This window comes from Corvus hawaiiensis, chromosome 3 (genome assembly GCF_020740725.1).
Source record: "Corvus hawaiiensis isolate bCorHaw1 chromosome 3, bCorHaw1.pri.cur, whole genome shotgun sequence".
Classification (NCBI taxonomy): Eukaryota; Metazoa; Chordata; class Aves; order Passeriformes; family Corvidae; genus Corvus; species Corvus hawaiiensis.
The window spans coordinates 119392039-119417699 of record NC_063215.1 but is presented as its reverse complement, the minus strand read 5'-3'; the positions used below and the strand labels follow the sequence as shown (position 1 = coordinate 119417699).

The following is a 25661-nucleotide window of genomic DNA, read 5'->3' as shown; positions in this document are numbered from 1 at the left end:
CTCACATGAGGAATTCAGCACATTTTATTCAGCCAAAGCCATGCCACACACCTACAGGATTGCTGTAGGCTTGAGAACTGGCCCTGCGGTGAATAAATTCCATACCCTGTGACATTCCTTGCGCAGCTCCACAAACCCACCAGTGCTTTTAGCCAGCTCACTAAGGACCAGAAGCAAATCTTTATTTTATGGATTTCCTCAGCCTTCCAGGTTGAAAGAGCACCCAGGAGCTCGAGTGACCTTTACAAGACAATCCCTATTATCACTTGGTTTGTCAGACACGGAGTTCAGTCACATTCAAGGGGCAAGGACCCACTGCACTGAGAGGAGAAATCAAACAGCAGTTTCGGAGTTGAACCATCAACTGACCTCACCAAAGTATTCACAGCCCAAATCTTTACTTACCCAATGCTTTACTTTACTTACCCAATGCTTAACGGTCTGGGGGTTGGACAATTCCTGGAAATGTTCTTCAGGATACAGGAGGGTCAGTCCAGCAAGGCTCTCTGCCTTGCCCTGCCTGAAACTCCCCCACAATTCTTTCAGCCATCATTTCCTTTGCTCTTCCTGCTCTTTTCCACCCCTGCCTCCCAGCACTTTTCTGGGCACATGAGTTCAAACCAAATGGGCTAAGGAGGAAGCCAAATCCTGCCATCCTGTGGTCTGAGTGGTGGCTCCAACCATTGCTCACTGGAGAAAGCTGGGCCCCCACCAACCTCCTCCCATCCTACAGTTAAAAAATTATCCCCGAAACAATCCTACAAGTGCTTAAAACATGCGATAGAGTCCTGCGATCCTGAGGAAGCAGCAGAACCTGCAAGCCCTGTGTGGAGGAGAGCTCCTATCATTCCTGGTTCAGCCTGCTCAGCTTTAACATTTACAGCCCCAGGCTCAGCCCCTTGTGACCATCACCCTGCAAACCTCCTGCTCAGCTCTGATTTATCGGCTGAGTAAATCCAACCAAAACGCGGCAGTAAAAGAAATTTGTGGGCTAATTTACTGCTTCAGTTTAGGTTAAGGTTTTTAATAGTTATTTGCCTTTATATTTTAGATAAAGATTTGTGAGAAGCCAATTACCCAAGGCAGCACAAGTAGCTGTGACAGCTGAATTCAATGCATGAGCTGCCCTTAGAAAGCACTGCCTGATTTTCTGATAGAAAACGCTACAGTTACATAGAGAGGCCAGAGCCTGTAGCTTGAAATGGGGAAAAAATGATGAAGATAATTCGCATGGAACGTGGCTTTTGAGGATAAAAGCTTCCCAAGAGAAGAGAGGGAGATCATCACCGTATATTTATATAAAGCCAGGGCTAGGGGTTTTTGTGGGCTCCATTGAAGCGGTGCCAATTTACACCACCTCTAAAGAGTTCATTAAACCTCTGTCTCACCAGCGCAGTGCTCCAGCATTTGAACGTTTGTTCATCTGAGAAATTCATTATTCTCCTAATCCTACTCAGTTCCTTTTTTAAGACTGGGTGTGAAATGTTGATGGTTCCTGCACTTTTTCCCAGCATTTAAACACCCCGCTGCATTCCCTGCAAAGTCTGGGAAGTTACAAGTGTCTGTTTAGCTGGAATGGGAGGAGACGTGACACCCACACTGGAGCTTTTTAACTCAGCTGTGCTTTGGGTTCAGGGCTCTGCTGCCCCTCAGAGCAAAGGGCCTTTTACTGCCGCCTCATTGGGTTGTTTGGGCTAAACTCAGTAAAGTCAGATGAATAATTTACACTAAGTTTGGATTGATTTTGTGTCTTTTTCAGTTTGCCAGGGAGCAAGGAACCAATTGCAATTCCTCATTAAAAATCACTCCTGCTTAATTCCTGCAACTCCAGTTGTGGACACTGAATCTCAACCCTAAGCCTTGGTAAGCTCAACTCTGCATTTTCCTTGTGCTGGTGCTTCAGCAGTTATGAACTAGGAAGAAATTGTCTAAATAATCTGCAACACTCAAACATCTGTTGCTTTCAGGCCACTGGCGAAAAAGGGTTTAGCATTGCAATGTAAGAGCCTTCCCAAAGTAACTGGAAAAGGGACAAGAGCCCTAAAAAGGGAGATGGTTTCCTTATTTTTAGTCATCAGCTTTCTCCAGCCCCTCACTGAGCAGTGCCCAACACTCTGCTGGTGCTGCCACAGTGGATCCTGTCAGCCTGCAGGAAACAAAAGCTATAAAATGATTTACACTGAGAGCAACAGGCCTGTTCCATATTGGCATATGTTAGCATTCAGCATCCAGGATTTGTGGCTGCCGGCACAGAAACTCCCAGAAGCGACACTGAAATCAGCCCCAATTATTTTGCATATTCTTGTGTAACAATAGCTGTGCGCTGAGCAGGCAGTCACGGATTCCCGGGAACAGTCTGGCACCTCCATCCACACCTCCCGCTCGGAGATCCGCAGCACAGGCGCTCCACTGGAGGATTTTTAGTATCACCGTCAGAGATCAGGCTGTTACAGATCCGCACCCACAGTCTGGGTTGCCATCCCCACTCCAAAGGAATTTCACTACCTTTGATTTTGCATAGGGGCCAAACCCAGAAGTAACAGCGCACCACTGTTCGGGAGATTTGGGATGGGGCAAGGCACTTAAAACATTAAGCCTACGTTTGCAAAGCACAAGTAACAGAAGACTACCACAGTAATCCTCTCTAGGCTTAAACTCTCCTGTTCCTTCCAAGAGATTAAAAACATATGCCAGATCAGAGTAATTAGAGGGTAAGCACTCCTCGTCCTACTTTCCTCTCCACTTCCAGTGAGGCGATCCCGCGCCAGTCGCGTGAGAGGTTTCACCACACTCCTGTCCCTCCCTGATCTCTGAGTGCTGCAGCAACCCTGCACCTCTGCACATTTGGAAATATGGATTTACATTCTGTGGCTTTGGGAGGAAACCTCCTCCCACACACTTGGAATTCACTGCTAAAGTTCAAGCTGAGGCATTTTGTCTCTGTCAGGGAACAGTGAAAATCTTCTGATCCCCTGCTATAGAGATTAATTCATTAATGACCAAGTGGATTCCTCTGTAGGTGTCAGGCACTTTCAAGGGTTTACAACAAATTACACCCAACACTGCCCAGTCTCAAAGTCAAGAATGTGTGCTGCTGTAAGGTAAAAAGCTGTTGAATCTCACCTGGGGAAAGTTCTGCTGTGCTGAAGTAAAGAGAGGAAAAAGAAAGAAAAAAAAAGTCCTGCTTTTCAAACAACAGAGATTTTGATAAATATCCACCAGAAAGCTTTTCCTCTTTCATATATATTATGACTATTTTTGCTTGGCTTTTCTCTCATTATCTCCAATATATTTTTCAGGCCAAGGCTGTTCATTTTGAAAAGTGAAATGCAATACTGAATAGTTAGAAGCTTCTCATGGTGCCATCCCCATTAGCTCAGGATCTGAGTACAGAGCATTTCCCATAAATAATGCACAACTTAATCCCTCTGTATTTTTTTAAGAAAACCCCAACATGCTCCAAAGTAACATGAGGGAAGAGAAACACATTTCTGTAAATACATCCAACTCCTATAAACTACCTAATCAATGACTTTTGTGATACACTGAGCTGAACAAATGATGGTTAGTGAATAATTTAATGACTTTCGGCAGTTTCTACTCCAGAACTGACTGGGAACAGTTTAGATTTTCGCCAGCACATTTTCTTCTACAAATTTTCTCCTAAATAATTTGTATGAACGGTTATTGCTCTTCAGAGCATTTGTGAGCACTTCCCTGTGCCTGTGATTGAATTTGAGCTCTTTCAGACAGTTTTAACTGGGTGCATCAATCAAAGAGCATAATTTCCTTTTCTTGACGTAACCCTACCAGCCAAGTGTCTTTTTCTCCACTTGGTAATCCATTGCCTAATCCAGAGTGATGGTCCCTAATCTCTGCGATTTGGGAGAGCATTTAGGGATGTGCCACTCTCTAAACTGGTTAATTGCTTTCCTGAAGAGAGGTAAGGATAATCTCAGCTTTAATGAGTCTCTAAATTAGCGTTTTTAGGTTATTAAAAAGTGTAAATTTAAAAAGTTGCTGTCCCCACCTGTCCAGTTTCTTCACTCCAGATGAAAGCCCAGGGGCTGGTGCAAGCTGGCACTGGGCACGTCTGTAGGTGTGGGTGAAGCTGCTGCTGTCCAGGCACAGCCCTGGCTCTGCCGCCCCCCAGAGCACCCATAGGAACCACTTTGCCAGGATCCCTCCAGTTCAGAATGTGACGGTTTGGGAGGCTGGAAGACAACACAGAACCAGTTTTTAGCAATACAGGTAATGGAAAATGTGAAAACATTCCTCTTCTAACAGAGTGGAAATTCAATTTGGTGAACACAGTCAAGGAAGATCCTTCAGGAAAGGAAAAAACCAAATCTTACATCACATATAAAACCTGAAATTCTCTCAGGATGCATCTTCAGAAAATGTGGCATTGAACATCTGAAGGTGAGAATGGATTTGCAATAATGGCTTTTTAGAGGAGGATGAATATTTGATTATATTGTCAATGTGTATTTCTAAAAAATACGCTACACTCTGAGTGATGAATTTGAGCTACAGTTATTTCTAAAAGTGGGCAGATTTTGTAGGATCTCTGCTCTTCCTTCCCCCAGAGGTGCCATTAATTCATCAAGACTATTTAGAGTACACAGAAAATGATGGTAGCTGGAAAGGATATAAAGTTTTTGTTTGACTTAAGAAATTTTGTGCTCTTTAATTCAATAACTTTGTAAGTCAACACTGAACACATGAAATTAGGACCTGAGCTAAACAGCAAGAGGATACTGAGTTTTCTCCTTTTATGAAGGAATTGTGTTAAGGTCAGCAATGACGGAAAACTCTTCAAAGTGTTGCTTAAGTGTGGTGGGCAGAGAGAAATGAGGCCCTTCCTGCTCCCATTTCTGTCCATCCAGTGGTTCTGATCTACCACGTGCTCGTTACTGTTCCCAACGCAGTGTAAAACTGGAGACAGCTGAAATTGTCTTCAGTAACCTTGCATTGGTGGAGGAGCAAAATACTGACAGCCTGATTTTATAATTGAAACCCACTTTGTTTCGTGCCATAGGGCTGTCATTTCAATTTTCCTTCAGGATTACGTTATGCCATTTATGGCTTTTCTTCAGTAAATTGTTGACTCAAGTTGCCTTTGGACCCTGTTCACTATTTCTGGCTGAAACTTTCAGATCTAATGTTTTCAAACTTACTATTTTTCACTGAAAAATACTCCTGGTCTTTAAATATAAACTTTCCCCAGATTCCTGCATTTTTTGGATGAACTCCTACAGGAGTCAAACCTTACACTCAAGTGTTTTGTTTAGGAAAAAAAATTCCTGTTTCTGTCCTAAGGAATGAAAACTGAATGGTTCAATTACTCATTTCAAAGCAGCTCCTCCTTCTCAAGCTTGGAAACTACATTTCAGTGGAGGAGAGGAAAAGAGTGGAATATATTTATTGAACTAAGGCAACTGGAAGAAATTAGAATCACAAGGAGGAGCTTTGTTTGTTTGTTTTGTGCCCATTTCAGAGCAGACACCATTTTTCAACAAGCTCTGCTGTTCTCACACCAGATGGCTTTATTTTTCCAATACTTTCTTTTCCTCACATACATTTTCACTGCAAGTATCTTGCACATGGAAGGAGGATGGGAATGCTTTTTATTAATCTGCCAGATATTTAACTATGCACTAACTCATCCTGGCATCTGAGCCAAATTTGGGGCACCAGATGATTCAATGTGTATATTCCCAGTATACCATGGAATAGCAAGAAGGGCTGGATTTTCCCTATTCAGTAATTATCAGAACTACAAAAAGCTGTTTGCTGAAGAAATGCTTCCAAGGGTTCAGTTAGTAAATTAAAAATGGGTATCAGCATTTTGTTGGATTCCTGTATCAACTCCCCATTTAACAGGCAGTTGATTTTCATCCTTGCAGGAATTTGGTGAGTTTGGGGGTTAGACAGAGCAGTGGGGCTGAATTCAGCACTGCAGAGAAACCGCTCAGCTTCCGCAAGGGAGACAGAAATGTGCAATTAAAAAATGCAACATCCACCACCCATGTTTGTGTGGTGCTGTTTTCAGATCAGCCTTCATTCCCAGCCTTTAAGTGGAGATACCATTTGGAAACAGCTGCAGCAAAGCAAATGCTTTTAGGGTCTTGCAGGTATTGTTAGTATTTATAATAAATGAAGTTATGAGACAGCTTCACATGTACATACAGCTCTCCATTTATAGTTTGTCTGAAATCTATTAAATCCCAATTTGGCTGAAAGGAGAGAGGAATGCAGTGACTGAAACTCATGGCACTCACCTAGGAAAAAATATTCCAAAAGGTAGCCTATCAGTCTTAAAACCACTTTGTAGCCTTATTTTGGTCATCTCAGCAAGCGCAGTGCCTAATTACCACTTGGACTGCGTTTCTCTCTGGAGCCAGCGCTCATTAAAAAAATCTCCTGAATTCAGTAGATCACTGAAGGCCATCTGAAGCTGGGATGCCTCAGTACCCAACCCCCCAGCGCAGCTCTTCTCTTTAATATCCTGAAGGGGCTAAAATAGTTTTCCCAGAATCCAAAATGGGTTTTTATTCACCACCAGAGTCACAAAGTACATTTTGCAGCACAACCTGATTTTAAGAGGAGTTTCTCTCCCAGCTTTGTTGTGAGAAAGGCTCCTTTCTCAGTCTCCTGTTCCCTCCTCCCTCCCTGCTGCCCCTCTGAGCTGAGATCCCTGTGTGTGCAGACTCCCCCCAGGAGATGGGATCTCTTCATTTCAATCACATTCTAAAGGCTGTTATGTTTTGGAAATCTATTCCTTGAACCACTGGGGCAGGGAACCAAGGGAATATCTTTGCCTTGTTTCCAAGCTAGGTTTATTGCATCTGGCCAACTGTTTTACAAGTCATTTAATATTATCCTCTTGATTAAGTCAAAATATTACCTACTCTCCACTTAAAACACTTTCTCCATCCTCCTTGCAGGATACATTCAGGATACATTGTTACAGAAGAAATAACCATTAGCACAGTATATTGGAGGACTCAATTATGTTCACAGCCACAGAAATACTGTTCTTCCTTTGATGGTTTTCCACCAAAATGTTTGGAAGGGAAGTTACAGTTCTGTTAATTTCCCATTTTAATTTCCTCCAAATATTTCTGTCTAAGAAACAAAACCAAACAAACAACTAAACCCATTTTGGTAGGGTTCAACAGAATCAGTTCATCTTAATTTTCCAGACCCCTTTAACACAGCTTTGGTGAGCCAGGCTTTACAGCTTAGAGTGGACCTTGCACTGGGAGAAGATTTTTGACTCCTTGTAAAAAAATTTTTTTTTCCTAGTTTTTTATAACATGCTTCCAATATTGTAGTTTCTTCAGCATTTTAACCTTTCAGAAATAATCCTATTTATTGGAAAAAACTTCCAAACAAAGCCTTGTGTAAATGAGATCAGTGAGAGTAACCTACTGATAAGTGATTTTCAGAAAAGCTTCAGGGCAGCACCACGATCCCAGGAAAAACTCCCCAGCTGCAGAAATCAAGACTGATTTTCCAGAATCTCCACTAGCAGAGGCAACACTTGCTGTGCCTTAGCTTTCCTTGCCTAGAGGGAAAATCTTCCACCTCCCGAAGCCTTTTGAGGCGCAGGTTTCTCTGGACACAGCTCTTGGTGTGGTTCTCGGGGTGTCTGTGCAGGGCCAGGAGTTGGACTCAGTGATCCTGCTGGGTCCCTTGCAGCTCAGGAGATTCTGTGATTCCATGCCCAGCTGACTGCTCGCTGCCAGGCCAAACAAGCCCTGACCTTGGACAGACCCTCTGGGCACTATTTCAGCTCAAACTCAATTAAGACATTACTGGACATGGGATTGGCTTCCTCAGCACTGCCACATCATTTCAGGATGGATCTAGGGAACAGGGTGGTTTTGAAAGAGACTCAGATCCTGCTGCCTCAGCACTCCTAACCCTATTTGCCATAAACAAGGAAGAAACCAACTTTAATGAGAACACTTAATGCCAAAAATTTTGCAAGTGCTAATGTTTAACTATCTGATTACATTATTAAGAATTTATTCTATTTCGGAGGCACTGTTTGACATTCTCAGAAGATGTATCAGCCTCATTAGGAGGCTGAGAAAGGCAGAAACTGAGCTTGCAGATGAAATTTAGTTTGTTGCTGATACATTAATATAGAAACAAACACTTAAATTGTGCCATCTGTCTGCCTGCTCCAGCATTCCAGGAGGAGGCACAGGAGCTGTGTTTTCCTTTAGCCTTCCCTTGGCCCATGGTACAGACTTTGTTGCTGCAGTAGCCAGTTGATATTGGCAGAACACAGCATTTATATAGAATGGTGAAAGAGAAGGAGAGCTGGAGTATAAAATACAAAATTCACAAAAGCAGCATTGGCCTTGCAAGCACCACTGCTGGTACATCACCAGGGGAATTTGTGTTCTGAGCATGAAGAGCACCAAATGAACCAAGTATGTCTCTGTCTCCCAAAAGGTAAAGAGGGACCACGTTTTCTCTCATTTTTAAGGTCTCTGGCTTCTAGTTTCTTGTTTGAACAGATACCACACAAGACAAAAAATGTGCCTTAAATCTCATTTTAATTTCGTGGTCACTCTTTTCCCCTTTTTCACCTGTTCTCCATCTTGCAGAGCTCATTTCCCAGCCCGCTGCTAGCGACTGCCCGCCTGGAATGAGGCTCAGCCTTCAAAACGTCAAACACAACGAAAGCAAAAAAAAAAAAAAACAAACCGTAACGAAAGTGGCCGTGGGGACCTGAGGGCTCCTGGCTCAGCCTCAGCCAGGCTGAGCTCCGCAGCTGCACAGACAGGGAGGGCTCTGCCCCCAACACCCCCACGGGACGCGGGCGACCCGAGCCGCCAGCTCGGACATGCTGCGGACAGGGACGTGTCTGCAGGCCGCCGTCCTCACACACAACGAGCAGCACCAGCTCGGCACACTTGGCACTGGGAAAAGGAAGAGCCCAAACTGCCAGTCCCGCTGCCCGAGGACGCGTGTTCCTGGCTTGGGCACTGCGCACCAGCTACGGAAACAAAGGGAGGAAAACCAGAGTTTGTGGAAATTCTGAACATTTTCCTCTTCTCCTTTCCTTTCACCTTCCCTCTCTCCACGCACAGCAAAGATCCAGGTCGGGGGAAGCACCCCTTGGTGCTTTGGTGGTTTAGGATTCCCCGTCCTGGGGCAGGACAGCCCCGGAGCTCAGAGCTGGAGCTGGCGATGAGAAGCCAGGAGACACCGGGTGTCCCATGTGCCCCACGCTCCAGCCTCCAGCTCCTACCACGCCCTGGGATTCCTAAGGGGCGGGGCTGCCATCCAGCTGCAACTCAGAGCCCAGTGGACGAGTCCATCAGGATATTTAGGACAGAGAACAAATGGGTAATAATAAAAACAATAACAATAATAATGATGATGGTGGGAGACACGAAGAACTCGCCCATCACTGGTGGCCGCGCACTGGCTGATCACAGAACCTCCCGCTTTCTCAGTTCCATGGGACATGAACAAAACTGGGAATGGAAATTCAATGGCTCCTTAATGAACCTGCTTATTTTTGGGGCAGAACAGCAAAGATTCCTCAGCAGCATCATCAGCTTTAAATCCCCCCCGAATACCCTGTAACCTCCAGTACGGCAGGTCCTTGGCTGAGTGCTGTGGTACTTAATACACAAGGATCTATTTGCTAAGATGTGAGTGGGTACTGAGGGGAATAAAAAGCGTCTGGGAGAGTTGGGATGTGAGCATGGAAGTGGCTCAGGAGGATGAGAACATAGTGAACACAACAAAACAGAGCCTGGTGGAAGAGAATCCCAGTAATTAATAGGATGTGATGTAAACTTGATTGATTTCAGTGCATATTTACTGCACTGTTCACCAGTGATTTATCTTAATTTTATATTAATCATTAATATATTCAGCTTGACCAGAGAAGTATTATTTTCATTACTCACCATAAAGGAGAACTTTTTCCAAAGGAAAGCTGATTTTACACGTAATCCATCATCTGAAATTAGCCCAGCATTCCTGCCTTTTGCAGATACAATTAGTGGTAAACTCCCTCTTCTTGCAACCTGTGGCATCAGCTACAGATGCTCAGCCCACAGGGGAGGTTCAAATTGGATATTAGGGAAAATTTCTGCACTGAGATATCATCAAGCACTGAACAGGCTGCCCTGGGCAGGGGGGAAGTCACCATCCCTGGAAATATTTGAAAGCTCTGTGGATGTGGCACTTGGGGACACTGGTTAGTGGTGGCCTTGACAGTGCTGGGGGAATGGCCAGACTGGATGATCTTGGAGGGCTATTCCAACCTAAATCGTTCCACGATTCTATGAAAAATTCCCTTGAAAGCCAGTACTTATTAGCAGTGTGTAAAATATCCCCTTTGCCCCCCGATGTCCCTGTGCTCGGTTAATGATCCGGATCAATGGTTCAGAAGCAGCTGAACTGCACTAACATTTCCCTCTCTATAATTAAAAGGAAAAGGAAGTTGTGTGGCTGAGCAGGGCCAGCATGGGTGGCAGGTGCTAAAGCTGCTCTGGGGAGAGCAGGGACCCTCCTCATGTCTAACTGTGAACAGAGAAAACAAGAGATGCATTTCTGCCTTCAGCAGGGCCAGGAGTTCGGGGGATCTTTCCTGTTAGAGAAAAAATGTGCTCGAAGCTCTGTCATTGCCTGAGTACTCTGGTATTTCAAACACCACTTCTGGAGCCACTCAGGGCTCAGGAAGTTCAGAGGACAATAAAACCACACCTATTCCTGCCAGCCGAAGGGCTCAGCCCATAAACAGCACCAAGGCAGAGTGCTGCCTGCAGGGAACTATGGAGTCAGTGAATCTAGTCAAAATATTAGAACTAAAGTGGTGATTCCTCCCTCCCCCCCAATAACTAAAATGATGTACAGGATATTTTTGTGCCATTGCTTGCACTTGTTCCTGGAATAAGCAAACAGTGTTTGATCCTCCATTAAGGAGCAAAACAAGAGAGTAGAAAGCTATTCATGCTGCAACACAAAGAGTTTCAAGCAGGTTTTTAATATTAAAAATGATTCAGTTTAATCTGCAAGGTGTCCCCCCAGTAATTAAGCCCAGAGAGACCAGCTTCTACCAAATGTAAATATTAGCAAGTGCACAAAACTGAATGCTAAAAGGTGATTTGGCCCTTTCTGAGGAACACTGGGGTTTATTAATAATGCCAAAAATGGTCAAGTTTGGGCAATATCACTCTCTGCTCACAGTCAAACATCTTGGCTTCATGGAGTTGGAAACTTTCCTTTAAAATACTGAATATTGATCATGTTTTTACTGTAAAAAGGCAACAGTTGACCCTTGATTTTCCATTCTCTTCAATGCTGCCCTGCAGTGACTTTAGACATGAGCAAACCTAAGCCTTTCCTAAAGGAGGGGTTAACAGATTGAGCTCAGGATGGTTCCACCTGAATCCAGCTCAAAGGCTTGAACTGCACTTAGCAGAGGGTGTTAATAGATAGCAATATTCAGAAGTGAACCAATTTTTTACTTCTAGATGGAAAAAAAAAAAAATCTTGAAAACGGAGAAAAAACATTAAGCAGGAAAATAGCTTTCCTGTTTCAAAATAGTTATTTCCAGATAGGACAAAGGCAAGTAGATATGTCTGCATGCAAATTCTAAAAGACTCTCAGGAAAGAATGATGTTCAGCTTGAAAACAGATGAAAAACTTGAAGTTTCCTGTTTTCAGAAGACTATTCCTTTTTAACCATGAGTCACCAGACCACAGTCTGTCAAACTGGCCTTCAATCATAAAGAGATCAACTTGCATATTTATAAATTCCTGCTGCAACAGGAATGTCTCCTGATTCCCACTGATTAAAGAATCCCACAACTCCTCTTGGTGATCATTGCCATGCAATGGCAGGAATTACACAGGTAACTTTCTGTCCTGAGATAGGAACACTTTAACTTTAAAAATTATTTGTATATCCTGAGCATTAAACAAGTGAGTACAACAGAGTGACGGGAGAAGGAGTGGAACAAAATGCAAGTCAGAAATGGTTGGAAAAGGGCTTTTCGGGGCTTGAATTTTCTTTTTTTAACCTATGATCCAGCCTAGCAGTAACTCGTGCTCAATAAAAGTGCCCCAAAGGACTTCACTGCCCCTGCACACAGCAAAATATATTTTACCATACCTCAGGACCCAGCCTAATTTCTTTCATGTCACATAAGCACAGTGAAGGAAACAGAAGTGTGGCGTTATTTTATGTGTGACATACCTACCAACACTGGCAATTCCACTAGCAACAGTGAAATTCCAGATGGGAGAGACTGCAGAATTCCTATATCTGCTTCAAATACAGACCATTAAATTAAACATTCAGCTTCCTGTGAGTGCCTCCCTCTCAAACAACAGCCACCGTGTTCCCCTGGGAAAGCTGGGTCCTACAGTCAGCTTGCCACGCTCTCACTGCACAACAGGACCTGGGAATAGCCTTGGAATTCAGCTTCCAGGCAGCCCTTCAGCTGTCAGACAAAGGGACATTCTAGTAGGAGTTACCCCAGCTCCAGAAGGAGCCTCCATAGAAAGGTCACAGTGTCTCAATCCAATCTTTGACAGCACACTCCAACCTTGCTTAAACTGATTGTCAGCAAAGTCCTGACCACTGGGTTTTCGTTTGCAATTTTCTTCCTACTTTTTTAATGAAAATTCCTTCCCTACCATTGCATTTATAGCAAATTGCTGCAGAGTTTGTTGGCATCACACAATCAACAGCAACAAAAAGAAAATTGAATAGATTTGTTCTGACTTGTGTTGTGAAAACTCCCTGGAATAAAAGCACCAAACATTCCGGGCTCATCTGTGGCAGGTGGGGAGCGTCACTCCGGAAAGGGAACAGATGTCTGATTACGTAGAAAGAGCATGAGAAACAGGGAATTTTACTGTTATCACTTTCATGTTTGCACAAATGCATTGTGTGCTACATTTCAAGAGATGCAAGGGGTTTCTGAATAACTTTTCCTGTCCTCTGAAATAATCTCGGTTACCGCTTGTCTCCCCATGGAAGTTTACTACACGTTGTCTCTACCCGTTTCACACAAACAGCCACGACAAGGATTATTTGATCGAAGGTTTTTGGAGGAGATTAAATAAATCTGTAAGTGACATTAATCTGGGAGCTGGGTGGGTCCCTTTTTATCTTTTCAGGATCATCCAAGACCAGTTTCATGGGAAACACAGCAGGTGTGTCACACACCCCTGGGGCTGGGCAGAGGGACATGGCATTGCTGAGCACTGGAATGTCACAGCGGGTGACATTCCATGGAACCTTCATTGAAGATGCAATTCTGCCTGAAGTTTTGAAAACCTGAGGCAATGAAGAGTGGAAGAAGTGTGCTTGAAAAAGCTCAGTGAAGAACAAACCTCTCTCCAAAGTCAGCTCTGTGTTTAAACATCAGTAGTTTAGGCTAAACATTTCAAAACCTGATTTCATCTACTTTTTAAGTAGTTCCTTTCCTTACTGGGTTTGATTAGGTCCTAAATGTCCTGCAAAAGCTGTGCATGGCATTTTTTGGGTATTTGTGACCTCTCTCAGGAGAAGTATTACCTCAGAATAGCTTCCTGTAGCCAGTTGAATACTGTGCACAAAGTAGGTTGGTCAGAAAAGCTGGTCAGCATTTCTTAATGACAAATTCTATTCTGGTATGGTCTCTTGTTTTGTTACTATTATTTTAGTTTTTGAGCAGCAGCAGCAGCAGCATTTCTGGCAGCAGCACAGGTATTTTGAGCCTTGCAAGAGGATTTTCAGTATGCACAGCAGAACTTCTGTAAATTGTCCAGTGTAACACAGTGCTCTGCTCTGGTGTTCCAGGATTTGCAGCAAGAGAGAAGGAAGAAAGGAGGGTTTAGCCTATTTAAGACTAAGGGAGGGAAGACCTATTCAGACAGGAAAAGAGAAAAGTTCTCAGAAAATCTCCATAACTTACACCTTTCTTTCTCTCCACTGTACCTGCATTTAGAGCCTATAATAAGAGTAATATATTTCCTGACCTGCTCATAAAAATGGATAAAGAAGAAACACTCTCCCAGAGAGTAGGAGTGTGAGCTTAACAAAACAGGAGAAATGCTGTGAGAGATTCAACTTCTGTGTGAAGCCTGTAAAATATTAATTAATCTTGGCTGTCTATACAAAATCCAAACATAATTCGAGACACAGTGGAAGGAAAAACTTCTTTTTGCACCTTGCAACTGTAATATTCAAAATGTTTTCATTGCCCAGGTGGGGAGCAAGCCCTGCCTGGCTAAGTGCCTGTCACAGACAGTTCCCCTCAGCAACACAAAATTCCTGCCCTCTCCATACATTTTTTCCGTTCCAGCCTCAGTCAGGAATGCCTGGGTGATTTGGAGAGGCGATTAGGTTGCATTCCTGTTATTACAAGTAAGGGAATCAATACTAATTCACTTAGCTTTATTTTATAAGTGGCTAAAGAGATGTAACATCAGCCTCCAGTGAGGGAGAACACTTCCTGCGTGTGTTGGAATACTAATAGGAATTGGCTCAAGGTAACCACCCAGCAAGAGCTGTTTGCTAAAGCCAATTAGTTATTAATCAGGAGCTTGCTCATTTGAAAATGTCTGACAATTTTAAAGCAGAAGAAAAGTACAGCCTGGAGAGGGATAGCAGACCCAGACACTGCTGAAGTCAGGTGAGAAAATAGAAGTACGTAGCATAAATTTTGTAATCTGAAACAGATAGTGAAGAGAATTGCATGAAAAACAGAACCTTTCCAAACTGAAGAAATTTAAATCTGGTCTGCAAACTGGACTCTTCTCTATTCAACATTTGAACTGAGGGCTTGGATATGCTGCTATGGAATAGGCATGTTACAGGTTACACATTTCAGATCAAAGGGCCAGGGCTGGATGGAAAAATACTCTGCAAAAATATGCACTTCACTTCCTTGGCTTCTTCCCTGAAGGTCTCCAAGGGCTGAACACTAATGCTGAATAACCTTTCCTGGAAACTCTCTGTAGTGGATATAAGCCACTGAGAGAGACAACCTGAACCACAGGAGAAGGGAACATCCCTCAGCCCCAGCCTCTGAGTTAGGAACGACCTTATTTCTAAATCCATCCAAAATCCACCCCAGTTTAACTGGAGAACAAACTCCTTCAGCACCAATATCGTCTACCAGCAAACTGTGTGCTGCTGCAGCCCCTGAGCCCTGCACCGGTCCCAAACCAATGAGAGCCCAAGGCAAACCAGGACTTTCAGGCCATTCTGCCTGGCATTCAGCAACACCCTGCTTGCAGTAATGGCCGTTCCCCGCCTCCAGCTGTTCTGCCATACTCTCCCTTCAAACCCACCACTCCCAGTTTTGTTACGGACCTACAGAGGTTTCAGCTGGCTTAAACAATCAAGCTTCCCAGGATAAGAAATCAATAACCATTTAATATTTAAGCAGCTTACAAGGCACAGCTGAACTCTGGATGTGGCAGCAGTGTTCCAGCTACAGGGAATTTCTGCAAAGCCCAATGCCAGGAGCAGTGAGGGATTAGCCTGGATCCTGCCTGTCTCTATTTGAGAGCCCGGCACCTCACTCGCAGAGCAAACACCGCTAACGATGCCTGCCAGTGCTTGCTGCTTCCCCACTGAGTGCATCCTGTTCCAGTCTTGGGGCAGCTCATTGACAACGAGGCCTTAATGGAAAGACAACTCCGAGCCAGGCAGCGCCCCAGTGGGAAGTGCTTCGATCCCTCTGCCCGTAAAGCAGGTACAGGATCAATTATCCCCCAGCAGGGGATCCATGGCTGCTCTGCTCTCCCAGGATATGTTTTGCTGCAGGTCAGCTCCTGAGAATATCTTCCATGACTCTGCAGAAGCAGAGCACTTAAAAGAGAGTTTCTGTGCCAAGTGGATAAATGCAGCCAGATGTTATGGACTGGTCGGGAGTTCAGCACTAGGAAACCACAAAATAACACAGAGACTGTACACAACAAACCTTCACTCAGGTATTTCCTTTGGACTCAGAGGTATCACTGCCAGGAAAGAGCTCAAGGAAACAGCTCCACTGACCCCAATTTAAGGGCCTTCTCCTGCATCTACATATTTGCGTTGACACAGAGATAGGAACTGGAAAGCTTCCAAATATGTTTTCACCTCCAGTTAGTAGGTGAGAAGTAATCCCTGCAGGAACAGCTCAAATAAGTATAAATATATATATGATATCTGTCTGAAAATTTATAATTTAGAAAATTTTAATTAAAATTCAATTTTTAATAAAATAGAGATTTTACAAATTTATAATTTGTAGAGAAATTTGACAGAATAGATCTCTTTTCACATTGAAGGAAGGCTTAAAAGCAAAATAATCCTTTCTTTTTTCTAAGCTGTGTGCATACTTCAACAGTGAACACATTAACTTTTAAAGGAAATCAATATTATTTATTCCAAGCCTTTAAGAAGAGGTAAGAAACCTGAAACAAGGATTTTCTGCAGATAAAGACTGTTGGGTCCTTGTAATCCTCAGCTTGCTTTTTTATCCTGAGAAAATGTACTCCTTTGTTGCAGACAGTTGGCTGCTCTGGAGTATCCCTAATCCGTGAGGGGCTGATCAGCAATGGCTGAGTCTGCAACCCTCATTAGGGACGACTTTTGTCATCTACCAGTGCAATGAAGAGATTGCTGCCACACAATGCACTCATCAGTCGGCACTCTCCTTTCCCGGGCGATAATTCTGTTTATTTTCCTACATCTCCTTGTGGCAGGAAACAACTGAATTGAGAAGAAGGAAAACAGGCAGCTATGAATCCCTGAGGACTTCTAGGTGTCTCCCCAGTCTGCTTTTTTTCTGTAACTTCTCACTCCCGAGATACTTGGGGGAGAGCTACACAGGGCATGTTCTCTGAGATGCACTCTGCCTATGAAAAAACCCTTCCTTTTTAGGAACTCTTGGTTTTTAAAAATGCTTGATAACTTTCAGCTTTGAGGAGCTCCAGAACCATCTGTGACCGACAGGAGATTGGGCATTCCCTACTAACTGTGCCACAGGATGGATTTTCTGCCACAGGTTGTTAAAAGCCACCCCAGTGACTCCTGTGGGGCTCTGAGGACATGCTGTGGTTTCCCAAGGCAGGGGAAATGGCAGTTTTATTTAGCATTTACAGAAGGTTGGTACCAGCAGTTGTTTACAGGAGCAAATACCCAGTGACAAACAGTTCCTGGAAGAATCCAGCCTCTAACACACATTTTTCAAGGAAGCCAAGCCTGACAGGTTGTCTTTAACCTGGTATCAATCAATAGAACAGCAGCAGCAGCTAATCACACACATTACTGCAAAACACTGGGGAACAGCATTTGGAAAGGCACAGGGACCCAGGAGTTGGGAATTGGCAGAATTCTGCTCACAGACACTGAGTCCAACACCCCCATGATGGGAATAACGAACCAGCAGCAGTGTCCCAGACGGAAAGCCCTTGGAGTCACACACTCCAAATTCCACCTATCCCACAGGTAGAAAACAGAGATCCAGGCCTAATTTTATGTTTCTTGCAGAGCAGCCAAAGTCACAATAAAACAGATTAGCTGAGAAATAGCAATAAAACCTCGTTACCTTGATAATGCTGCCTTTCTCACTAGGATTTAAGGGGTGTTACTGCAGGGAGTGTGCAGTAACAGGGACCTGCAGGTTCCAATTACTAATGGAGGCATTACGCTAAGGATAGCTGACTCTCTGGGATGACACACTGGAGGATCCACCTGGCACAGTTAAGTTTAGCCAGAGCTCTTAACTACAGGGATTTGCTAGTAAAGTTTTCAGGACAAAGTATGTCACTATCACATTCACTCGTCAATTACTGCTAACGGAAACAAATAACTTGCTTACTTAAAGTAATTACAAACCTCGTGCTAAGAAACAAAAATTAAGTTAAGCAAGCACAACTCATTTCTTCACCATTTCCCCACTGGCAAAAGAATTAAATTACATTTTGCAATTTTTAGGAATGCTTAGTATAAATCATTGATTCTATCCTAATAACATTACTGAATAGTCTACAATTTTTTCAGGAGTTGCAAACGCTTTCACAGCTCCAGATTCTCCCCACATGAAAAAAGCAAATGAACATATGGAAATAGTTTTACTTGAAACTTCCTTCACATCCCCACCAGCTACAGGAGCACTTTGCAGATGTTTTCTCTTACACAGGTATTTGCCAGCTTTGTCAGCAACCAAACGACAGAGAGGAATGCAAACCTGCCTCAGCATGGTGGACAATTTTCTTTTCCTCTGACCAGAACAGCCTTCCCCGGGGAACATAAAAGAAGAGATTTTTAACAGAGGGCTTCTTTTTTTGCAAGTTATTATTTTCCTATTACCATTAAAAGAACACGATGACCAGGCCTGTGTCTTCTGAAATTCTATCCTTGTTCCCTTTCATTTGATTTCTTTCAGATTTCTTCCTGAACTTTTCTCCTTGATGCCCACCTGGAACTTAAAATGCTTTACTATGCTGTAATGATTCTCTTCAGAAGTTCCTGGTTCCTTAGGAAAGCACAAAGCTGGGCACACACAGGTTGCAGAGAGTCCTCTCACCTCAGCTGCCCATTCTGGAGCAGGTTTGAGCTGATTCAGTGCTCAAAAAATGATAGAGCTGCATACATTTACCCTCTTCCTCCTCCTCCAATAATTTAACTCCTGGGTCATTTAATTACCAACTCTAGCTATATTCTTAAACTTTAGATCAGCCTGTGACCACTTGCACTTGGGTTGGATTTACTGCTGTTAGGATCTGCATTGTTGTTTTTAGCTTTCCAAGATAACTGTGTTGTTTTAGGTTTTTGACACAACACAGACACTGAGATGTCTTTTTGCATCATCTCTCAAGTATCTCAGCTAATCAGCATTTCTGTTTCGTGGTTACAGTCTCCTGGCAACAAAACTTTATCTCAAACTGCCCCTTGTTGTTTTGGAGACCCCGTGCTCAGAGCATGGTACATCTTTTCTTTTTCCAAACACACTCAGTACTTTTCCTTGCTCTCCTTGTGATTACCCATTGCTTGCCTGAAATAAAGCACCAAGAATATGCTAACATTTACACACATACTACTCCTGTTTCTGGTCGTTCCCTTGCATGAGCCATGACTCTGTCACTGAGCAAACCTTCCTTTATAGAAAAAAAAGAGGAAAAAGAAAACCCTCAAACCACCAAAAAGGCTTTGGGGGCTCAACCGTACTTTTCCAAGTATTCACACATCCCAGCTGTCCCAGCCTTACAGGCCTGTGGAAGAGGCTTATAGACTTCAAAAAAGAGATGGTGAGGCTATTTAAGAATATGTTATCTATAAATTCAAACTTTCTAATGCTGACAGCTTCAGGGAGGACACCTGCACCCCCCAGCAAGTCAGAGCAGCCGGTTTCCCCATGTCATTTGGAGCCCTGATTGCCAGGACTCCAATCTTGTCGGTTCAGACTAAAGCAGAGATACCTGGGACCTGGCTCTCTCCCTGTCCAAGGCATTTAACACAACTTAACACACACATTTGTGATTTGACTGGGGGGATGAGCCTCAGCTTCACCTGCATGTCACACCCCCCACACACGTATTTACGTTACAGACCTTTTTTGAGCCCTGTTTCTTCAGACTCTCATGCAGAAATAAATGTATGGGTTTTTTTGTATAAAAGCTAGACAGATAAAGTGAAAGACTTGTATGGCACCAGCAAAGTGGCTTAGGTAGTCATGACAACCACGTCAGTGCTTATAAAACTTCCCTTCTTCTTAATCTTTTTTGCAGTTTAGATAGCACACATGCGAGCTGTAAAAACCAGTATCTGATCTGCAGCAATAAAATGAAAAGTAAAACGTTCACAGCAGCCACCACAGTGAGGCTGAGACACTGACAGTTGTTGGCTGTCATTAACAGCAGTCTTGTCCAGTTCCCAGAGGGGCTCCTCAGTGTCTCCAGGCTTAAGAGAGACCAAGAGCCTTATCCCAGATTTGGGGTGATCAGGGAAGGGAAGGAGGGAGAGGGTTAACGCTGCTTTAAAGGGAAGAAGATCACACACTAAATACACACAAACAGATTAGAAATGTATTCAAATCCCCATGTACTTACTATTTCCTTCATCATCTGATCCCAGAAGGGCTCTGCTGCTCAGCCCTAACTCAAGGGTTCCCACCAACCATCCTTCCTTGAGCAAGAATCAACATCCATCTTTTGCTTTCAATCTTCTATGCTCATTACTTTTTCACCTGATTTTCAATGTGGAAATTTAAAATCCCTCCCGGCCATACCATTCACAGGTGGAAACCAAAGTACACCAGAAATAAATACCCTGCTCCATCCCAGAGAGAAGTAAATGGATTTGCTTCCAGCAAAAAGGGTGCGACTGCTGTCAATAAGACAAATCACCCCCTCTCTAATCAAGTGATAAACTCAGGAAAATTGCAATGCTTTATATACCTAAATCTGCCAAGAATCATGTGCAGCTTCAAAGGGAAAAACCAGGTTGGCATCTGGACTCTAATAACTGAACTTACTTTCATGTACTATTATTGTTAAGAAGTATAATTTACCACGGTAAAAAACAAATAAAAACTTTCTTTTATAATAAAATAATTATAGTCAGCATGCTCATTTCTTTCTTCTTGCTCTCAGCTGTGAGGAGTAATTCCCTGACATCTGTACGAATTCCCCAGTTTCATGTGATACTGAACTTACAAGGTCTCCATCAGCAGTCTCAGGCAAACAGCTCCATCTTCTGGGAGGCAGCCCTTCAGTGGCCAGGGAGGGAGCAGTTCCAGCGGCTCATCGTGTCCCTTCTCAGGGGTTTATCAGCAATGTTATCAGTGCAAGATCCTTGGCTCAGGAATCAGTCTCTCTGGGCTGGTTTGCAGTGGCAGAGCTGTTAAAGCAAAGCAGAGGGGCTGAGTAAACAGAGACTTAGTAGCCAATCCACAGCAATAAAAGCATCCCGCAAAACTTTTGGGCACAGCAGAGGCATTCCCGAGTATCCCAAATCCACGATTTGTGTAAAACACAAACATCCTTAGGATGATCCCCACCACGAACAAGTTCCATAGTTCCCAACACAGAAATCAGTGATACTACATACAAAAGATTTACCAAGATTAGCACAGCAAATGCCTGACAGCAATTTCCTCCAGCGAGTAAAGACTGGATGTTAGCTACTTGTTCTACAAAGGGAAAAAGTGGTCCTAGGTCCTATCCTTGGGATACTGCATTTAGCAGTGTATAAATGGCAGTTTGGGATGGAAGCTTTGCATGTCTTTCCAACTCAAAAGCCTCCACGTGGTGAATTCTCTCGTCCCTATTAATCTCAAGTTCCACAAAGGCTGGGAATGAGTTCCCTGAGTGATGCTAAGGAGGCTCGTTAAGCAGGAATCAGTGACTTAAAATTGTGCTGTTTCATCAGCTGTGATTTCTGCTTCAAGCATGTAAAGTCTGACTAAAGTCAAATAACCAAATATCTGCATCACCTTCCTGGGAGCATTAATACAAAACTGTTGAGAACTTTCTGTTAATTATATACAAAATCATTATTTTAGTCTTAGGCTTTCAGTCACTTTTATGCACCTTTTGACAGCACTGGCAAAAACACCTTCATCTTTTGGTTCCTGTCTATTTTGCTCATTAACTACAGAGAGAAGAGCTTAAATTACCTCCAAGGGTAACTGATCTTATTAAATGTCTCCACCTTTTTTTTTTCCCCCAGAAAATAATGAGCCTGAAACTAATACAATAAAAGTTCTGTGGCTGATCCCAGGGAGCTGTGCATGGTCTTCTTGGAGTGACTTGGAAGGAAGGGGACTCTTATCAAGCAACAAATGAGGACAAATAATCATTCTTAGAAAATGTTCAGGACAAAAACCTGTCTGCACCACCGCCCTGTAACATTTAGAGGTGAGAGTTCTCTAAGGACATCAATAAGAGGACATTTACCATTCCTTCTGGGTTCTTTGGTTTGTTGGGTTTTTCTAGTTTGGTTGACTGATTTTTCTGGTTTATTTGATTGGGTGTTTTTGGGGGGGATATGTTTTGGGGGCTTTTTTGGTGTTGATTTTTTTCATAATACTGACTTAAAGCCTTGGTGTGTAGTTTCAGTTTAAGTACATTGAAAATACATTGGTTATACATTTAGTACATTGATTCGTTGGTGAAAAAGAAATCACCTCACATTTCTTTTACAGCAAAGAACCCATCTGAAGATGTCCCCTTGTTTTTCTGATGGTGGAATGTCTGTGAGCAGAACAGAATGGCACCAGATTGGTTTAATCACAGGCAATACCTCATGCTTTTTCTTTTTCTAGGTGAATTGAATGAATTGTGTTATCTCCTAAATCACATGGAATATTTTCTCTCAGTTGGGCCCAGAAGACAAAGATTGAGTCCCTCCTCAAAGCAAGGGGACAAGAGAGCAGCTTCACTCCACAAAGGAATTTCCAGTCCCCATAAAATGCTTTCACCCACTTTTTTTGTTCCTCCCCTTGTCTGCCCCTCCAGCACATAGACAGAGTCAGCGTCAGAGATTTATTTTAGACGTTTGCTCCCCCTTAACTCCTTCTTGAAACTTCTCTCCCAACTTTTGCTGAATTTAGTACAATGCATCTAAAACTTTTCTGGCAGCTCTCACACCCGCAAATTTCAGAAGGATTCTGCCTTTCTCTGAGAGCTCTGCAATTCCTCTTCTACCACAGCAAGCCCACTGTCCAGGAAGTCTAACAGAGCCTCATTTACTGAATCACAAAGTTTTTGCCCAAGGAGCTCCCTGCAGCCCTGCCTGAGCCGCTGCCTCCCTCAGAGAGGTGCCAGGAGCCTGTTGTTCCTGCAGGAAACATGGAGCCGCATCCACCTGGGCTCCACAAGGAATTTCCTGGTGCTTGCCGCAGCTGTGCTTCACCCAGTGTCCTACCTGGCCACCGCCCTCCTCTGCCACTTGGTACCAACCCAAGTGCTGTGGCACACAGAAGCCCTGGGTTTCTCTAACTCTCTCTACAAAGTCAGGGAGAGGTTGGAACTGCCATCCAAAAATAACTTTGTGCCGAGGTTTCATCAATGAAATCAGAAGATTTGCTGATCCAGACTGTAAAATACAATTTTAGCTCCTCATCCGTGGTGCAGCTTTCTGTAACAGGGATCAACAGGGAAACTCCCACTCCAGCTTGAACATAAGGTCCATAAATAGCCAAGCCCACTAACAAGTACTTCATTAGTGCTCCATGGCAACACTGAAGTGGTTTTGCTGTTCCTACAAGTCCCACAGTTGAGTGAGGAGGCATGATTTGCTTTTTCTCTTTGTCATCCATGAGGGCAAAGAAGATAAGGGAGCCAAAAGAAGAGAATCCCCATCACTACCGGAGCAGCTGCTTTCCTGCCCTGAGGCTCTGTTGTAGTGTTTTCTGGTACCTTTTTACTACACAACTTCTTGGACAAAGCACTCCTGGATGCTGCACTTAAATTATCAGCCTGTGTAATGCTTGGGATGGTGCGGATAAAGAGTGAACAGAAACAGAGTTTTAAAATGACAAATCACCCTGTTCCCAGGGAGGGAAGGCAGAATTCTTTTCCTCTCTCCAAGGCAAAGACTTCAATGAGCCTTCTGTCCCTCCTGGTTTGTGGGATTTGTCCTTGGCCAGGGGTGCCATGGTCAGGGACAGCATCACCTCCAGCCATCACCCACCCCCAGTCACACTTACAACAAGGTGTGCCAGGCCTGACTGCAAGTTTTCCCTTTTCCAGGGATGTCCCAAGGGAAATTTCTACCTGCCCTGTGCCTGCTGGAGAGAGAATTGCCCAGGGGCCTCTCAGCAAGCTTTGTTCCCTGTGTCCTAGGCAGTGTAAATGACTTGGAGCACACCAAAGCCCTCAGCAGCCACGGAATTGACGTCACCAGGGAGGAAGTACCCACATGTTCAGCACCAACACATCAGGAGGAAATATTTGAGGAGAGCTGAGCCAATGCCCTGCTGAGGAGATCTGCACATGCGTTCCTTCCCCCTCAGCTCCTGCATCTCCTGTACTCAGCAGAAGTTAAAGTCAGGTGAACTATTATGAAAAATAAAAATTCAAATATTTACATTATAATTACAAGTGCTGCGAGGCCTCAGCATCTACCTGTAAAATAAAAACTCATGTTAAACCAAAAAAGGCAGCCGAGTGTTGTTCCTGTCGTGTCAGACCCACCAAATGCCAGGGCTTTGCCATGGGAAGCACAAGGTGTGTCCTGGAATACCTCAGCAGAAATACCCCATTGACACAAACAAAGGCAGCACCCCACTGGCTCTGAGGCATAGCTGACATATGGTAGATTTTGCCTCATCTGTGAGTCATTTTACTGCCTGGTTTGTTTTTTTCTTTTCAGCAGGACTTCAGAAGAGTGATAATTAATTTTAAAATAACCATGGACTTCTTTTCAACTTTTCCAGACTAACACTGAAGTTCATCCACTGGAGTCAACTGTAATTAGGCACATTTTACCATCTCACTTTCCCAAACTCTAAACACTGTTTTCCTCAGAGGATGAAAAATTTAATCAACTGAAAGGTCCCATGTAGGTTATAATTCCTTTTACTCTCCTCTCAGGAAGATTTGCCTGACCAAAACCTGAAGTGCAAAAAATGCAAGGATTTGGAATAGAAGCCTGAAAGCCCCATCAGGAAATCCCAGAATACCCATACCTATACATGTTCCAAACCATGACTGTTTTATTGACACCTTTACATCAGCACCCAGGGCAGAGTGGGGACCGACAGGAACTTCCTTTCCCCCTTCTCCTCTACCTCATCTCCCCATCAAAACAGATGAGTATAGAATGAGGGCTTTAAACTTCAAAATATAGGATCTCTGTTGTCAGACACAGAAGAACCACTCAAAAATTGAGAAGCTTCAAGTTATCACAACGCTATTTATAATCATTTGAGGTTATTCGCAGGTTGGCATGGCTGACTCCTGCCTGCAGCCTCCTTCCACACTCATTAAAATCATCTCATTTTGACAGAATTTCAACCAACTGCGCCCCAAACAATTTATGCTTTTCCACGGCAATTTTTAAATTCTGAAACACCTGGCAATAACTAGAGAAACTTTTAGCTGTCTCTCAGGAAAGCTCTTCTAGAGATGGAATAGCAGAGTCTTCCTTGCTATTTCTTTGAGGCAAACTACCGACTAAGAATTCCAACAAGAATACAAAGTGCAGGGCATTAGAAAGAGGCAGAGCAAAAGGCTCACAGCGAGTGACTGCTTTGGGGTTATTGAGGCTCCAGGAGGTTTCAATACCCACTGATTTTTGCAGCTAAAAAAGTAGCTATTGTGTTTCTGGGCAAAATGCTCTCAGTGGTTCCAAGTGTTGCACTGGAGGAAAAAATTAATCATGCACAGTTGAATAAGTTTCTTTAAAGGACAGGGATGGCCACGATCTGACCCTCACACAGCCTAGCTCTGGCTCCTTTGTGCTCCTCTAATGGAATGAGGAGCAGAAATGCTGGTGGCTCCTGAGGGCAGTGAGGAGATAAAATCATTCCCTGCCTCAAAGTAGCTCCCAGGAGAACATACCTGGCACAGATCCTCTTGTTATCCTCAGCATTTTCTCTCCTTCCGTTCCATTTCTGAATCTACAAAATGTTTAAGTAAAGCCTGGGGGCAGTTTGCTGCCGAGCTCCAGGTGTTTATTTGCAAA

The 25661-nt window shown here is 43.6% G+C and overlaps 2 long non-coding RNA genes across 2 annotated transcripts in view; one reads left to right on the top strand and one right to left on the bottom strand.

The window, feature by feature from the left end:
- Positions 1 to 25661, bottom strand: part of LOC125323647 — a 70147-nt gene that overhangs the window by 2594 nt on the left and 41892 nt on the right. Inside the window, exons 3-4 of the long non-coding RNA XR_007202597.1 lie at positions 20687 to 20870; positions 4031 to 4214 (exon numbers count right to left, since the gene is read on the bottom strand). This is a non-coding gene — a long non-coding RNA (uncharacterized LOC125323647). The remainder of the gene's footprint in view (positions 1 to 4030; positions 4215 to 20686; positions 20871 to 25661) is intronic.
- LOC125323648 lies at positions 1765 to 24065 on the top strand. The gene is made up of 4 exons (XR_007202598.1): positions 1765 to 1863; positions 4288 to 4422; positions 21702 to 21889; positions 22177 to 24065. It is a non-coding gene; the product is annotated as an uncharacterized LOC125323648 (long non-coding RNA).